Source organism: Pterocles gutturalis, unplaced genomic scaffold (assembly GCF_000699245.1).
Source record: "Pterocles gutturalis isolate BGI_N339 unplaced genomic scaffold, ASM69924v1 scaffold29551, whole genome shotgun sequence".
Taxonomy (NCBI): Eukaryota; Metazoa; Chordata; class Aves; order Pterocliformes; family Pteroclidae; genus Pterocles; species Pterocles gutturalis.
The window spans coordinates 25500-42813 of record NW_010104369.1 but is presented as its reverse complement, the minus strand read 5'-3'; positions in this window follow the sequence as shown (position 1 = coordinate 42813).

Genomic DNA, 17314 nt, shown 5'->3' with positions numbered 1-17314 from the left:
AGTGATTAATTCTTTAAAATTGTTATACTGATCCTTCTGCCTTTAAATGCAGAGAACCTTCTATGAAAATCCATGTCATAAAAAAACCCCAACAACCTAAATTACCAGAATGACTTGAAGCATATAAAAATTAGAGTGTATTCAAATTTTACTGATTTTTTTTTTCTCTATCTGGAGATGTCTAAGCTTGATGAGACTCCCATCAAATCAAATTTGAGCCCAGAAGAAATATTAGTCAATCTCCACCTTTTATTCCCAAGCACAGTGCCATATGCTTGGCTTGTACTAGGTATAAATTTGTTAAATACTTGTGTAGCTTTTTCTTTTAATCATAGAAACCTTTCTAATATTAGGGGGTTTCTTTGTAAAGAAATAATTATATATCTTTTGTTGGACAATATTATTTTCATGATATTCTAATAAACAACCAGCATTTTTTTTTTTATCTTGAGAAAACCTTCTAGTGTTAAAAATCAACAAAAGGAAGTTCAGGATATGATTCACAGTGAGAAATTTATTTTAAGGGATTTGTCTTAAATATTAATATAGCTCAAAATACATCCAGGTTTTGTACTTACAGGGATTTTTTTCTTCATTCCATGCCCCAAACAGATCAATCTTTATAGATACTCTGAAATATTCCCCCCCTTTTCTTTTTCCCCCCTCTTGAGTGTATACCTAGTCCATTTAAAAAGATTTAAAATGGAAGGTGAAGGCTGTGGTAACAGCTAAGCTATTCTGCAGAATTCCTGTGAAATCTGGGAGTTTTCTCTGTGGGAAGAACCTTGCAGTGCCTGACATCCAAACACCACAGCTCCATTACTTGGAAAATGGCAGCTTGTGGTAATTTTTTATAGTTATTGAAGGTGCTTTTCAACAAGAGTAGCATCTCTTAAACCTTGTTATCCATAATGCTATGATGAAGTTTTCAAAGACCTGGGAAAAGGTTATTGAGTGCCCTTTGTCAACTATGCATTTGCTTAGCTCTGGTCATACGCAGAGGCTGAGAAGACCACCTCGTATGGTTTGTTCCAGGTATCTCCTATTCTGTGACAACAGAATCTTCTGTCAGCAAAAGTATTATTTTAAATACAGAGATGACTCCCTTGTTCATCTTCCCCCAAAATTACACTGATCAAAGTTCAAAAGTCGTCCTTCCCCTCCTCTGAATAAATTTGCATACCTCTTAATAATTGCAATTCTCTTTTAAAATACCTAAAAAGTGGATTTGGATCTGGGATGTGATAGTTTATTATTAAAATCAATGACTTTACCTGCAGGACTGGTTAGGGCGTTTTTATGTTTTATTAAATTGTTTTACTGGATATTTAATTTGAAAAGTTAGCGTAAGCATTTGCACTTGTCTAAAATGCACTAAAAACTTTTTACTAGAAATTATGCAGTACGTACTGTTGTACGTAGGGTTTCTTGCAAAAGTTCCCTACAAATTGTGCATTTAGTTCTGTCTTTGGTTGTTAATTATGCCAGGCAACTTTCAGGTACTTCTGGCCCACTACATTAAACACTAAATAACCTAGTGGGAGGCCACATTGTTGTGCCTGTACGAGGGTGAGATAAAATGATATGACTCAATGTGTTGAATACATGTGACCACTGAATGCTAGATTGCTGATTTATATGAAGTCCTTCACATATAGCAATGAATTACTGTATAACATTCATTGCTATTTTTTTAGCTGGTAAACTGATAAATATTTCATGACTACAGGTAAGCAGAAAACTCACTTTCTCCAGCCCACAAAACTTTGAGTTCAAAACTAGTTCTGTTCTAGATTAAATTTCAGTAAAATTTAGGAAGAGTGAAGAGACCTGTCTAAGACAGTCAATTTGCTGCTGAATGGGAAACAGCTATTTTGGAGTCAGTGTGTCTGGTTTTGACTATAAATTCCCTTTTAATCCTTAGAAATATTTTCCAAAGGAGTTTTCCTTAAAAATGGTACAATCCCACATGAAGTTTAACCTCATGAATCACAATCTTCCAGCTTGACAGAAAAGCTGATATTAAAAGACTGCACCACTTGTGAATTAGGATTCAAACATGAAGTGAAATCTTCTTACGGTTTTGGTGAGAAGTGGCACTTGATCCTTGAGGCAAACAAATTCACTTCAACCTACATGACACATCACATCACATTACTAGCAAGTGCACTGGCAAGGCTATAAGATGAAATGCCACTTTCTGTTAAGTTGAAAGTAGGACACATTTTTTCCGTTTATGAAAGTTCTATCACTTCATATAGTTGCTTTTGCAAATGAAAAATGGCAATGTTCCTGTACAGAAGTGGTCTACAAATTACAGAAAAGCAGCTTATACTGAGCAGTGTGGCACAAGAAGATGCCAAGAGCTTCATGAGGAGAGAATGCAGCACAGCCATGCGGAGATTACAGAGCCCACAAAATTTGGTTATGCTGTCTCTCGTTCTTAACTACAGAGATGGATGAATAAAATATAATTATGGTTATATTTTTATTTTAGCAGGCTCTAGAAATAGTGTGACCTTGTAGATGGTCAGGATACTTGCAGTACTTGGACAGAAAATACAGATAGATGGAGAACACATGGGTTTTTTTAGTTTTGTTAACTTCAGATGTTTTCATCAGTGTCCTGATCTAGATTACTACTGCCAGGTTTTGAGGATGATATACAACTGTGTGTAAGATATGCCATATAGAGTTGCCTAGATTTCTTTGTTACTGTATAGCAGTGTCCAAAATAGTCTCAATTTCCTTTGTTTTGTAGCAGGATGAATCAATTTGTGTTGTTTTATATATATATATAATATACCTTCCCACAGCCTTGCAGTCAGGGAATAACCAGAGTTTCTCTTATTACATCACTCTGAATCTGGAGAAGGAGCCCAAATGAACCTTGGTCTCCTGCTGGCTTCACCAGTAGCTTGCTCTTTCCTTCTCCAAGAAGGGGAAAAGAAGCTTTATAAAAATGGTTCAATCAATACTAGTAGGTTTCTTTTTTTTAATTAGATATTTTAATGAAATTCCAGCATCTATGTTGGAATTGTGTTTTACCTACGTCTAAAAGCAACTAAAAGGCTCATCCATAGAGGTAATTGAATGAAGATAATTTTGTTCTTTGTTCCATAGTTTGATAAATTGCCTTGTTACAACATTGTTGTTTTTAATATCTTTCACACAATTTTATTTTCAAGAATTTGAGTCGGTGGAAGAAGAAAAAACAAAGTGAGACTTGAAAACAAGAAATAGGATGTAGTCAGAATGTAAGTCTAGCTCACAAAATGTTTTGCTTAAAATAATGAAGACTGAAGTTGTAATTAGCTTTTTCGAAGTATTTTTCACTCCAGCTGCACTAGACAGTACTCTGACTTGTAGCTAATACATACAGACAGATCTACTTATTTTCCTTTGCACTGCAGCACATGTACTTCCCTAATTGGCAGCTTGCCATTTATATGAGGAAAACAAGATTGCATTAGCAAGAGAGAGAGAGACTGAAATTTCAAATGTCTGCAGTGCACAAATATCTTAGTTGCATCAATGAAGGGAGAAGAGATTTAAGTTTGAATTTAGTTATTTGGATCATAAATGCACTTAGAGCCTCCATAAGGCTAGCCATGAATTACAAATAATCAAAGTCCAAGCTAGAATTCAGACTGCCCTTGCAAGGCTTCATTTCAGGACGACCCGTTAGTTTCAGTTGGTGGTGGTAGCTCTGTGTAGATAACCAGCAAGAACAGATACATTCAATAAAGCCCCTTATTTTTCTCTTAGTGTTCAAACTTAAATCAAACTGCTGAGATACTCCTCCCCCAATGCAGAACAGAATAGTGAAGGCATTCTAGTCTTTACGATGTCATAGGAACAAGCTGATTGAATACCATTTTCTAGAAAATAAATACTCCTTACTCCATTAAAGAACTAAAAAATTACCATTAATATCTCACACTTTCTCGCAAATCAGAGAACCACAGTAACTAGAGTTCTAGCAGGCACTGTATGACTGCCCTCTTAAATGGATGTATTGCTAATCTTGAGGGTCATTTGGCACCAGGTTTGTGTTGCCTAGCTAGGCTAGCACTGTCGAAGTTGCAGTAGAGCATTTGAATTAATTCTGTCTTCTTTGGAAACTCTTGCTATATCTTTGAATTTCTCTTGCTACATCTTAAGTGAAATCAATCATGAATAGACCCAACTGTAACTCTAGATCTTGTCTGAGAAGTCAAACATTTCCACTATAAATGGTCAAGTTGTGCAAAGTACTTATATGGACCCAGCAAGGTTTAACCAACTGCCTAAATTCTAGAAGGCAGGACTTTTTTGTTGTTCTTTTTAAACAAGGATCTTGCATGCTTTTCATGTCTTAAAGCCCAGAAATCTAAAATCTTTTAAAGGTGCTTTTAGGCAGACTCCATTTAGGACTTCAGTTTCCTGAACTTCCTTTTTCCAGTGTTCCTTTTTCTGTTTTGTGGATGACAAGTGCTTGTAGTGATTCAGGTGTTACAGATGATGGAGGGAAGTACCGAACATTTTCTATATTAATAATTACAGACAGAAAAGTATTGTGTATTTTGGCTACTCTGTGCCTGCCAACATAAGGAACTCCATGAATAGGTTTTGAGTACTTGAAAGCAATGCCTTTCTAGACAGGGTACTTCAATTAGATGAATGGACTCTGAAGACTTTCTGATGCAGGCTGTCTGCTATAGCTTGCATAAATCTGTGCTGAATGAATACTCAACCAGAATTACTTGAAAAGAGTTGGTAGAAGTATTGCCAAATAAAACAAACCATTCTCTCTTCTGTAAAACCAAGGTGGTCGTCAATGACCATAGTTACTAATATATTAATGATGTAGTCATTAGAGATGATAGGAATGGTAAGACACTATATTAAAAAGAGCAAAGTTTGATCATCTCTATTCCAATCTTGCATTTTATAGTTCTTATGAATTAGGGAGTTCAGTACCTTCCCTGCTGTAATCAGCTGGAGGTGACACTGTCAAACCACTCCATAGGTTTAAATAAAATCTTCAACAGATACAACTAACCTTCAACTCAGCTTTGCTGTGAACTTATCCAGTTCCTCCCACAAGGAACTCATTAGCTTCCATAAAGTAAACTGGAACATATTTCTTCCTCCTTTGCCCCTTCTGCTTCCAAATACAGTAGTTCTGATCCTCTAGGTAGGTTTTGTCAACTGAAGCATCACAGCGGGTAAATAAATTTTCCAGACAATGTGAAGTGATCTTTTAAGCATCATCAGTAGCCTCTTTAATAATTTTGATTTAGGTGTTGGTGTGAAAATCTTGATGCCATGTGGTCCACACTGCTTTTCTTGCCCAGTTTTATCTAACTGTGAGCTGGCTGGTAATGATGGTGATACTAAAGAAAGGATACATTTCAACAGAGTTCAGAAAATGTTGGATGGTGTAATTTAATCTCCTTTGTCAGCCTCCTTCTTTTTGTCTTTTCTCATCAGACAAATCTATAATGTCTTGTTACACAGCTCTGATCCTGGCTTCACAGTTTTGAAGATAAACTAGTCCCTCTTCCTGGTCCAGTTCCAGGGATTTCTGATGAGAAATCAAATCTTTCAGAATCTTAACTCCAAAAATAAATTGAGTTGGAATTCAGCAATCTGATTTTAAATTGACATGATCACTCATGTTGTATAAATTTTAAAGCATGTTTGCCCTGCTTCATTTCACTAAAAAGATGTTTCTCTCCCAAATCTCTGTATTTACTTCCCCATCTCCTTGCCCTAGCAGGTAATATCCATTCACTTTCCCAAGTGCTCAAGGGAAGCAATCTAATTTTATGAGGTGTCTTAAAGGACAGGTAGCAAATACTTAAATACTTGCTTGCATTTGAAGTTTCTATGATTCTCTTTCAGTATGAAATCAGTTCTATTGACTTTTCATAAGCCACTTGTTAAATATTTGGTCCTACTAGGGATCCTTTAATAAACACAGAAAATACCTATTAAGATCAGTGTTACAGGACAATGGGTCAATCGTTATGAAGAAATAAATGTAAAAGACGTGTTTGAATAAGAAATGTTATTAACTGAAATTTGAATTTTTATTCAATAAGAAAGAGAGAAATGAGATACTCTTGCAGTATCACTGAGAGAGACTAGGGCTGGTCTCCTGAAGAAAATGCTTACTTACCATTTGGTTTGAAGAGAGACTTTGTAGATTTTGTTAATCTCAGTGAAAGGCAGAGTTACCAGCTCTGGAAGGCAAAGGTACCCAACTTCCATTTGCCTCATAGAAAACTTCTGCATTTGTTTGTAAGCAATCTGGAAGTAATTTGAGGATGAAAATAATGAGTATTCTCATGAAAAAGTCTGTCTTAATGTTGCTTTTTTTCACTGTCACATTTAGGAAATGTGTTCTAGATTTATCAAGATAGGTATTTTGATAGGTAAGAATGGGAATGGCATGTAGGAGGAAAACATCATTTGGTTGTTGTTCTTGGAGCAGGGTAAAAAGTGAGACTTTTCTGAGGCTTTGGGAAATAAGTTTTCAGTACATGAAATGTTTTGACTTTTAACTAAAAGGTTGAGTTCTACAGTGCCACCATCTTTTAAAGATTAAATCCTCATGGAATACAATATCCATTGTTCATACTTTTTGAATGACTTGGAATCATGTGTTAACATGATGAAACCAGATGGGATGTTCAAACACTAAACTCCATTCAGTGCTAGCCAGATGTCTTTCCTGGAGGACAGGGGAGGGATCCTCCAAATAGCAATTGCAGAAAAGATATTAACTGTCAAATGTTGAGCAATTTATTCAAGTGACAAATATGCTCTACAAGTTATTCTGTAATTGTTTATCTGCACTTAGGTAAACTTGATCTGATCTCAGCTCCTGGCTTCAGATGTGGACGTATCATCTGATCCAAAAATGTTTAATTTTCTTCCCCAACCTAAACAAGTAAGTAGTAGTAAAATTAACTTGGCAAGTACACTGGGATATACAGGGTTTGCTTTTGTGGCTCAACTAGCATCTTACAAAAAAAAAAAAAAAAAAAAAAGAGGGCAGTAGAGAAAAAAGTAGGTAAGTCAAAAGCAAGCTGCAGAATGTAGCACTAAATTGAAAAAAAATGTTTTCCAAATGGTTAACAGTACTCAGGTTGTATCTCTAAATTAGATTAACAAATGTTTCTATAACGAGACAGCTATATGCATAGTTATGTTTGCAGAAAATGCATGGCTATCTTCTTGTGTCTTAAGAAACAAACCAAAACAAAACCTCTTCAGTTATGCTACCTTTGACCCTTACACAAATTCCACTACAGTGGGCTTGCAGCACTGCAGTACTGTGGAGAGACTGTAAATATGTTTAGACAGCTGGTATAGTCTGAGGCCTTCTTAAGGAAATGGAAAACAATATAGAAGGTCTTCATTCAGAAATATTCTGATATATTGAAGAATAGCCAACATCTCTTAATTCAGAATGCCTTTTCCAGTAAATCTTATTGCTTGTCATGAAATAAATTCTGAATTTTTCAAACAGAACAATTGAGAAGTAGGTCTCTCCCACGTTTCTCTTTCATGCTATGTTAACCTCACTTATTTTACATTTGTGCAGTAGAAGAAATGCCAGCCAAGTTAAGTTTCTAAATTTAAAAATACTGGATGACAAATCTTTGGCAAGGAGGGATGCACAATTCTAGTCTTTGTTATGCTTGCCACCTCCTGTTGTAGAGAGCTAAGGAAAAAAAGGAGCAGGAAGCTCATTAAGATCTTGTAGCCAAAGGCCACAACCCCCTCTCCCGTAAAAATCTCAAATTTTCTTGCCTGTCTGCACTCACTTTGCAATGTCCGAAACATGCGGTGAATCCTGAGGGCATCAGGCAGGAAATTATTGCTGTCTGTGCTGTGTAAATCCCAAAGAAGGGAAGAAAAGGACGGGACACAGGTACTGACTGCATAGTGCATTATCAGCAGAGAGGCGTTAGAGGAGAACTAGGTCTTAATACAATAAAAAGTTTGTGAATTCAGCCCAATCCCTCTGGTGATTTCAATGGCCTTGATGGTTTCATAATACGCGTATACAAGGCATCAGCCTCTTTCCATCAGGGGTGTGTTGGAAACACGCAATGGAGTCCTAACCCATTGAAGCCTGCTGGGATGATGCTAAATGTGATCCCCTGTGCTAGCTGCCACTAAAAGACCTGTACAGGTACAGGGGTGTTGCTGTCTCCCTTGGGGAACTAATTCAAAGAGTAATTAATGAACTTGATGCACATTCAGTGTTAGTCCCTGTTTTGTTTCCCCTATTTCTTTCTTAAAGCTCAGGAATTTTTGTATTGTACAAATTTAAACTGGTCTTTCAGCAGAAAACTTCAGAATTTCTATTTGAAAAGGACATGAACTTTATCAGATTTTTAAGTAAGTCAGGTTTCACCTCCTTCATTAATGTGACCAATAGATATAAATTTTTTTATGGAAAAAAAATCTTGGTTAAGCTACCCAAATTTTGCCACTGAGTCTGAAAAATTCAACTAGAATACTGGTACTGACAGAGTAGTCATGATGAATGATTCTCCAAATGAATGAAAATGGAGATTTGAACTCCTAATCTTTCCTGTGTCAATTTAATAAATATGTGTCTGTATCTTTGAAAATGACCTGCCCCACAAAAAGGTACTATTTTACTTACACTTATGTTTTTAAGTAAAATTTTAAGGTCATCCTATCTAGAGTCACTTTTCGTATTTACAGGCACCAGTTCCAATTCTTACATCTTTACATTTTGCGCAGTCTCTGCAGAGGAATACAGTGATTCAGGTCAGAGTGGTTTAAAGAAGCAGGTTGGATGGAGGTAGGAGAGATGAGCAAGAAGCAGCTCACCAGAGAATGGATTTCAGAAGGGAAATCTGTCTCTAGTTTTAGAATTTTGTGAACTGATGCTCTGGTGCACACCTGAGCTCTGATCCTGACAACACACAGGATCTAGAAGGAAGGATTTATACTCTTCCATGTCTATGATATGTTAGGAAGTCATTTACTGGAAGAAAACATTTAAGTGCTATGCAAGACCAAAGTTGTATAAGAATTACAGAAGGAGACATCTGGGTTTTTTTTTTTGTTATGGCTTGTTTCAACTGACATGGAAAAAGAAATTTAAAACCAAGCACAGTTCAAAGACGATTTGTTTTAATTTCCTTCCTTCAGGTAAAACGTGCAGTGAATGCATTAGGAATGATTGTAAGTTAGAGGATGAGGAAAATATGTATTCACAGAAAAGGCAGATTCAATGGACAATTTCCTGTATTTTAGGTGCACTTGTGTGTAGGAGAGGCTGATAATTCATGAGGGTAAATGAATCAAGACGCAAGAATAGTGTCCTGCTTCTACCATGTTATTTTTTTCTGCAGATTTGGTGCAGTGTGTAATAATTGTAACAAATCAGTTTAGAATTCACAGAGAGAAGCTTTATAGGAGTCTTCTCTAAAACACAAGAATTTGATGTTCCAAAATAATGGAAGACTAAATGAATTTATATTTTTGGTTATCTCTTTTTTCTCTACTTAAATTAGAAGCTTGGCTAATTTAAGTTTTATTAAATTTCATACTAGCACATCATTGTAGGATCAGTCATTTACAAACATGACAAGAACTTCATCTCAGATTGCAGTCCTGAAAAAGATTCACAGTAGCCGCCTGAAGCAAGACAAATGAAACCACTTTTTCCAGACAAAGGATTCTGGAGTTCTGTAAATACCCAAATGGCTGCTTCCACTGATTCACAGCAACCTCAAACGTGATGATCTTTGAGATAGTAGGAGAAAACAGTGCGAAAAATTCTGTTTATTTCAAACCCAACTCTTCCGTGCTGTTTCCTTCACTGAACCAATGTCTGTTTTCAGTCTACAGAGGTAGTTGAATTCTCAGCTGTGCAAAAAATACGATTATGACAAGTACACTTGACCTTCAGTGAAATTAAGGAGAGTACCACCTGCATTAAATATGTCTTGTAAACATTGTCAGGAGCAAAGGGATACAGTCTGGATAGAAATCAAATCCAGTTTCATAGCTTACTACAATAATATCCTTTCAGGTTGCTTTAAAGCTTTGACTTCTAATTGTACACTATGCTTAAACAAGGAGTGTTGATGAGTTGTTAGCAGCTGCAACATGAACAGGAACACTCTTTGTGCTGAGATAAAACTGCCTAGCTCTAGAAATAGTCTGTCATGCAATAAACAACTTTTCATTTTTTTTTTCTTGATTCTCTTGTAGTCCAAATGTTACAAATTAAATCAAAGAACATAAGAAAACTGTTTCAGGGCACTTCCCAGAATATTTTGATCCCTTGACCTGTGCCTACTCCTAGAATAAGCTAGTATAGTAATATTGATGAAGTAAAAAGCATTTTTGTTTTGTTTTAAAGAAAAAACTCTTCAAAACCAAACCTTTTAAAACTAGATGATGAAGATGGCCTGAATTAATTTACATATCGATGTCACAGGGAAAACACTAAATATTCTTTTGGAAAGACAGTATACTGCAGGCTGTTTGTCACATCTGAAAGACAAGCCAGTAAAATAAATATTTGAGTCCAATCCAAACACATTTCTCATGGAAGTTCCCTAAATGCAAACTCTCATCAGACCTCTTTTTATGTAAGTCTCACCCTGGAGTAATGCTGCACCTAGAAGAGGTGTTATGCTGGGTTATTTTGGCTAGACATTCTGTATAGCAAGCTTCTCCATAAAGACTACCTGGCGCTATTCACATCTTTTAAACCCGTCCTTTTCCTCCTTTTTTTTTTTTTTTCTTTTCCCTTCAGCTTAATGAATATTTTGCAGCATAGCTCAGAGAGGAAGGAATGTAGGGGGAAGTCAGTTATTTAAAGCTTTTCAATGTCAGAATCATAATTTCTAAATTTTTTTTAGCTGGTATAGATCACAAAGTGCATGAAACGTACTGGACAGTCTTGTATTTCCAGTAAGCTTTATATACTGCAGTTGTACAGAGTGCATTTTAGTACATGGTATCATAAGGCGGAAAACTTATGGATCTTAAATGCCAGGTCCCCATCTGAAGATGCAGTCAGTCTTGTGGCGTAATACGAATAGGGAAAATGGGTTCCTTGCCCACAGTGTCAGGAAATGCCAGTGGTAGGCTTTTTGGAAAAAAAAACCCATGAAATCTGTAATGATCTGGAAGATGATGGCACCCAGTTTATTCTTTCTCCCCAGCCAAGTCAAATTGCGAGCCCTCAGAAATCTTAGCAACCATCTACCAAATACAAGGCACAGATGAATAAACGTTACGTATGCGTGTGCCATCTTTTATGTTATCTGCATCACTGACAACTGTAGAATTTGTAGCAACTCATATTAAATATAAATTTTACTACAGTCCTTATTTCTGTAAATCAAAATTCAAATTACACAGACCTTATGTAGTTTATCTCTTTCTATTGTTAGTCTGTAAAACTGTTGTGTTTTTCTTTAAAATTTATATCAGTCCCAAAATAATTAATAACTGTACAAAAAAATCAATTTATTTCTGAAGAAAATCAGCTGAAATGCCTTGGCTGTTTCGTAGCAGTGGGTTCTGGTTTTCTCTCCCATTTCCATAGCAAAGAGAATTAATTTAAGAGAGATCAATAGCGTTGCCAGCATACATTGCATACTCCTGTTATAACTCACAGTGCTGGGGAGTATGCAATGTGAGTTTAAACTTAACCTTGTATAGAATTATGCAAATAGCATACCCTTCCAAAAAAGCTTTTGTTTTTATTAATTTGACTTAGTAATCACTAAAAAGGGTAAATGTGTAAAACAAATGATTGTGTCTACTTAGGATAAAAAAAAAAATGCGCTAAGCCTTGATATTGGGTGTGTGTAAAGGATGTTGTTGTGTAAAACGCTCTGTGCACTTTGCAGCCTGTGAAACCTGCACTAATTTCCAATAATGTTAAAGCACTTGCAAAAAAATGTTGCACCTGGAGCAGGGAGGAGTGAAGAGGGCAAAGGTCAGCATTAGGCATTAAGACACTGACTAAACAGACTTTACACTCGGTGAAAAGTCCAGACAACCCCTGCAGTGTCATCTTACAACTCTGGTTTTCTTCTTTTCAGGACATAGTAATCCATAAATACACTCAAGTCACCAGCAGCTTATCTCTTCCCCCCCCCTCTCCCCCCTTCTCCTCCTTTTTAACTCTCCTTTCATTTTTAATTCTTACATAAAGATCTGAAATTTTAACCCTTTCTATGTCTTTTAATCAGCCTTGGGAACTGCTTTTCTTCACTACTGTCATTCACTAGACTTCTCATGTTTTTAAATCCTAATTTTTGCAAATTATTCTCTTGGAAAAGTGATTTCAAATGAACAAAAAATAGTGCTTGTAAACAGTAGCACAAACTCAGTTTACGGGTAACACATTTTGGGAAATGATCAGATTTTTTATTTCTAAAAAGAAGGCAATTATCAAACTCTGAAAGCAACTTAAATGCATCCTTTTTTCTGAAGCTTCTTAGACAAAGACTTTATATAAAATATTTCATGGGATATAGTATAAAACTTGTTCTTATAACTTCTTCTGAGCTTATTTGTTTGGATAGAAAAAAACAGTTTCAACTGGGATGCTGCAAGAAAATGATCATCTTGTTTGCCATTGTTGTTTTTTTTAATCAAACAAACAAAAACCCCTCGTCCATTCTTTCTCTAAACTGGAAGAATGTAGAGGTAAAACACAAAGAGGTGTTTGTACTTTTATCATACAACTAAGTCTTTCAGTTTTCCATCTACTATGCTTACTAGCTGAAATCATGAGACCAAACTGATTTTAATCATTTTATCTGATCCCATTATCCACATCCCATGGATTAAGAGACTGGATAGACTCCTAATATAGTCTGGAGACTTGACAGTAAAAATGGGCTGGCTGCATGTAATCATGCACATTTTGCTGACTTCCTCTCCTTGTTCAGAGCAGTGCACGAGGTCGGACTGCCATGCAGGATATTTCCTTCTTACTCACTTCTCCCTACCCCAATACTTCTGTAAACCTGCTGAGGCGACCTGCAGATCTGCCACTTTGCCTTTTTCTTAATTAATTTTTACAATTCCTGAACAGCACTGGCACAAGATAGCTGAAAGTCTGAGTATTTGTTTCATACTGTGCATGAATATTGATTAATAGAAACATGGCACAGAAAATGATATTTTTTTTTTTCCACACAAAGATCCCCTCATATTTGCTCATGGAAGGAAAACAGTTTCCGACTGTATGTGTGTGACACCGTCATTTCAGTTAGTCACAAAATGGCAGTCTGAAAAAATCTTCTGTGAACTCTCATGATCATCTTCAGGCCCACTGATTTCTGTTCCTGCGCAGTGATTTGTAGATTTGCTCCCCAAGGGTTTCTAACTTGGTCTGTTCAATGGTGGGAATCAAAGAATCATCAATAAAAACAGAAAGGTGAAACTGGGAGCACAATTTAATGACCGTCTGGTGAAGAGGGCAGAACCCAGCAAAGGTATTTACTTCTCGTGGCAAAGGGTTCTGTAGAAAATTAAAGACCTATTTCAGCATGATGCTTTAAGCGCGTGCTGAACTTTGAGCATGGAAGTGGTTTGATGGATCGCCTTCAGGCTTTAAAAGCAAGAATACGCTCAACACGTATTCTATTACAAGATCAGAGACTTGGTGCACCAATACTGGGGATGGTAAATGTCTAGGGCTCAGGTTTGGTACTCCTGGTCACGCAGTGCAGCATGTTAGCCTGCAGTTAGTCTCACTGGTACCATGGGACAGTCTGTTAAATAAGCCAGTACTTTACAGGGGTCAGCGTTTTAGACCCAGGCCTTGTATGACAGCACATTATATTGAATATAGAGCATCATTACAGATGGAGTAGCATCTTCCATTTATCCTACATTTTGATGTTTTGTTGCATGTTAGCAAAAAAATAAAAAGAGGATGTTCAGATGTTCAAGTACATGAAAAAATTGAGAAAATTAATCTAGAACTGAGTTACATGAATCTCTTGAGAAACAGGATTTATACCTTGCCTAGTTACAGAAATACCACACCAAAAATGACCTGATTTAATAATGACAACAACAACAAAGACAATTGTTCTGTCTGGAATTTTATATTATTTTCAAGCATCTGAGGTGTCTCCAGTACCCTTTGCTGTGGTATCTCAATGCCGACCTCGCAATAATAATCACAAATTCAAAATTTGAATTCTACTAATATGACGTAGACGAGAAGCCAGACAGTTAAATGATTTGCCCAAGGCTGCAAAGCATCTTGCTGAAGTGCTGAAACCAGACCTTTTACCATGTCTGCCTGGCCAGTCCCAAAGTCTGTGCTTTGTTTTATGTTCTCAGGCATGTCTCTTCACGCACATGTTACTTGGACTGCATGCTTGACATATAGCAAAGGCTATGCTGCCCACTGCATTTTCTCCTGGATTGTTTTTCACCTTACATTTGAAAAGCAATTGGGGTTTTGATGAAAACCTGATTCAACTGAAGAAAAGAAGGATATCTTATTGAAACCGCTTGCATAATTATTTTTCAGAAATTATTTTCCAGGGCTGTTTGATCGTTTCTTGATTCAAGTTTATAGTGATAATCTGAAACCATCAACTACTCAAATGTAATGTTCAACTAAACCATGAATAGTAGAGGGAATTTGTACAAAATAGTACAGGAATAATAAATCTGTTGCTTATTTATTTCCTTGTGTAAAAAACAAAACAAACAAAACCCCCAAAACAAACCAAAAAACCCAGACTTGTTCTATATTGATTTCATTTTCTTCTAATGGATTCATTTTATCCACTTATCATATCCATGGGCTAAGTAGACATATGGGTAGGACCTTGTGCACCTTTTGCGTACTGATTAAATCTCGATAAATATTGTTATATTACTCCACAAGATATCTCACTAAATTCAAATGAAAGAGTCAGTAAGAGTGTAATGATGTAATCTGTGTGCGTATTTCTGTAGGTAATGTTTGTGTGCGATATGTACAGTATTTACAGTCTGTACTTTGCATGTAGATCACACAGACACAAGTGAGACCGTGATCACCAAACCCACACAGTGTGGGTGGGGTGTATGTGTGTTAAGTCTATGTAGGCAAATTAATAGTGATTGAAGACTACAGCTGTTTTAAGGATGAACATTTTGGAGAGCAGTAAAATATATTTTTCTGACATTTTTAATTTAATTTTTTTAATTTGAGAAGGGCCATATCTTTCACTTTCTGACTTAATTAGAAAAGGCAAAGCAGTTCATGCTTTAATTCACCCACACCTTTCCTTTTTTTTTGGTTCACCCTTTGCTTGAGGGTTTTTATTTCTTAAATATTTGGCAATGAAATGATGCTGAGTACCTGTTTGTCTGGTGTGTGATAGACATACGAATGCCTTGTTACACATTTCTAAAAGAGGAACTTGCAATGATTTTTTTCCCTGAACGCGTCTGGATTTGCTGCTGTACAAATAACATAAATTAAATATTCTTAATTATTTTAACTCATGCTAGAAAAGATTCAGGACAAAGGGGAGATTGATGCAGTGTGCCTTACAATGGCCCTACTGATTTCTCTACTGGCCCTTCCTCTGCACATGGTCAATTAGAATTGAAAATCCTGTGCTGATTTCATTCGCTGGAATTTTTAAGCAGGTCAGGAAGAAAGATGTTATTGAAAGGAAAAGTCTCATCTAAATAAGAAAAGAACACGTGGCCATCTGGTCTAACTGTACCATGCCGAAAGTCATTTTGGCTTAGCCGTAGTTTGGTCTTTGCAACAGTTTGACAAAATATCAAACAGAAATCTGTTTACATTAAAACACTCTGTGCTTTTTATCTATAAAAATGCGATGCGTGGTTCTCTTCCTATCTGTAATGCCTGAGCTCATTTGACCCCACTACCTTATTGAGACTGCCTATGTTTCTGGTAGGCTCTCAAGTTACTTCTGCTGTGTAAAGGTAGAAGTGAAACAACCAATCTTTTGAAAGTTTTGGATGTAATCCTGAGCACTTTATTCTTATGACTAAAATTTGCACTTCTGCTTGAACTAGGAAAGGCTCAAACTAGCAGATGCAACAGAGGGAGCATGGGGGGAAGAAGCGACAGGAAATTAAAAAAAAAAAAAAGAGGACTTGAAGTTTGTGCGAGTAGCACCATGGAGTTTGCACAACCAGTTGGAGGCCATAGGCTGAGAGATGAGCTGTAGTAGACATCAAATTTTTAAGGAATGGAGTCATAAATATGCATGAGCTTCCATGATTGCCTTGTTTCAACATCAACTATTTAAAAGTTTAAAGAAGTCAGCAAAAAAACACAGGTTAGAATTTTTCACATTTAGGTAAAAAGCTAAACCACATAGCTCCAGATCCCAGGTGCCTGGACAACAGCAGCTGGAGGATAGTGCCATATTTGCAAAAATGCTGGGCATTTGTGTCTCCTACTTTAGTCAGAGATGCTTAACACCCAGCATTCACAAAAACCGAGACCTTACTGGGAGAAGGAGAAAGTATTGAACTAAACATGGAGGCAATGGCCCTGTATTCATATGCTCAGGTTTAATGCTTAACTCTCATGTGATTAGTCATTACTTTCGCATTGGCAAACAATACGTAAATTACTGGTTGAAATATCCCTTCTAATACAAGGTAGTGTGTAAATCACTTCTGAAGTTTAGACGAGTTGATTTGCATGGGATTTTAGACTTTAGGTAATTGGTAAAAATATGATTGCTTATTGTCGTGACCTTAAGAAAATTAAAAGTCAGCACTTCAAAATGTAGCTGCAGGCATTATTTGGAAATATATTTGTGTAAAAAAAGTGACTAATTTTATTTTTCAAGCATAATATGCCAGGAGAAGTAGAAAGGAAACTAGCACTCAATACTTGTGAAATTGTGTATATACATATACACATAACTTACAAGTATATACTTCTCATATGACCATCATGTTGAGTTGGCTTGTGTATTTCATATAAGTATACAAAATGTTCTTTTAGGGAAGTATTAAATCCCTTGGTTAAAAAAAAAAAAAAAGGAATACAAATTTGACCACAGCTCTCAATTCATTCTCTTCATTTCTCTGAAATCTCTTTTCTAGAATCTTTGCCTTGCCTATGGATATTGTTGCCACTATGTGCAACCTTTTGTTTGTATGTGCCTGCTGCTATTTGGAAAGGAAGACTAAATTTATGAGATACCTATTCTGGGTTCCTTTTTAAATAGTGTTTATTGGCAATGTTAAAGAAAAAAGCTAAAAAAAAAAATCCTCTCTTTCTACTAAGATACCTGTT